Source organism: Sceloporus occidentalis, unplaced genomic scaffold, assembly GCF_023333645.1.
Source record: "Sceloporus occidentalis isolate IW3139 unplaced genomic scaffold, rSceOcc1.0.p SCAF_132, whole genome shotgun sequence".
NCBI classification, from domain to species: domain Eukaryota; kingdom Metazoa; phylum Chordata; class Lepidosauria; order Squamata; family Phrynosomatidae; genus Sceloporus; species Sceloporus occidentalis.
In genome coordinates, this window is record NW_028317112.1 from 1202501 (window position 1) to 1203986 (window position 1486).

Below are 1486 nucleotides of genomic sequence, written 5' to 3' on the forward strand. Positions count from 1 at the left end.
CGTTTCTTATTGTGTGTGATTTGAAATGATTCCACTGATTGTGACAGCGCTACGGAATCTGCTGGCGCTATATAAATAAATGTCATGATCCGCCATGAAATATGTATTTAATATGCGTTACCAGACTGTATAACCACACAAATGTACGATCTCAGCCTGTTATTACCTTTTTTTGTATGAATTCTTATTATTTATACAAAAACTGAAAAAAAAATTAATATTTTACCATTATTTTGTGTGTTGTTTTTTTTTGTGTTAAGCGTCGTCGGGCTGGATCCGTCGTCGGGCTGGATCCGTCGTCGCGCTGGATCCGTCGTCGGGCTGGAAGGTTAGAATGTATATCTGGCATTCTATGATGCAATAACGGAAACGATTCAGATTTCCTTTTGTTTTGGTAGCCGAAGCGCGATGTGCCGTTGCCCCGCGGGACCGGACGGAGTGCGGCTATCCAGGGATCAGTAAGGCGGAATGTCTCGCCAGAGGCTGCTGCTTCGACACCAAAGTTTCAGAAGTCGTTTGGTGTTTCGACGCCCCGAGACCCGTGGGTTTGGAAATCGAAGGTAATTGGAGATCTGCTTGGGGTGGGGTGGGGGTCCTTGGTTGAAAATACCCCAAAAATGGATTCTTATCTCGGAATTGGATCGTTTGAGGTCTCGTTCCCACCTTATCTGAATTCAGTTACATCCTCCGTACCTTTATCTGGTTTATTTACCTTAATCTTTTGATGTATAAATAGTTCAGGTTATCCTAAAGCACGGGGAACGCAGCACCGGTGCTCTCAGACTATGGATAGATCATGGAGGTCGTAGTCTGTAGGTGGAGAGCTGCGTGTTCGGTGCGCAGCTAAGCAGATCAAGCCCTAGGTCTTCTTCTTCTCCCCAGCTTGGTACATGCCGTGCCACCGGCCTACTAGTCCGCCTCTGCCGGGTTGTTACTCTTATTCTTTTCATGAGAAAGGTTAACCTTCAGATCTCAGAGATGATGATCTGAAGGCGTGAAGAAAAGGCAAAGAAGGGACTTGGATTTCTTGTTCTCTTGGAGGATCATCAGCAGCTTCAGAATGTTGGTTGCTCATAAGAGATATAGGTTTAATATACCTCCCTATAGTAACCTCTACTGTATCTGGTAGAAGGCTGGTCCACCTATCCACTACCTTTTCGGCTTCTGATCCTCTAGTTTTAGATAATGACCTCTTGTCCTACCATTTCTCCTCCTTTGAAATAAACTTCCCTCATGTAACTTCTCATCCCACTATTTCCTCCTCTCCTGGAGATGGGGGTCTCTAGAACTGTCCCCAATACTCTCGGCGAGGGCCTGGCCAGAGATCTCCAAAGTATCCGAACCCCAGCTCTCCTCTTCTAATATCTCTCGCTATATGGTCCAGGACCTTTGGGAAAATCAGGTGGAAAGAGGTTTTTTTTTTTGTTAATTATTATTGCTTTTCTTGGAGATGCTTAAGTGCCAAGTGCTATAAATGTTTTTGAAG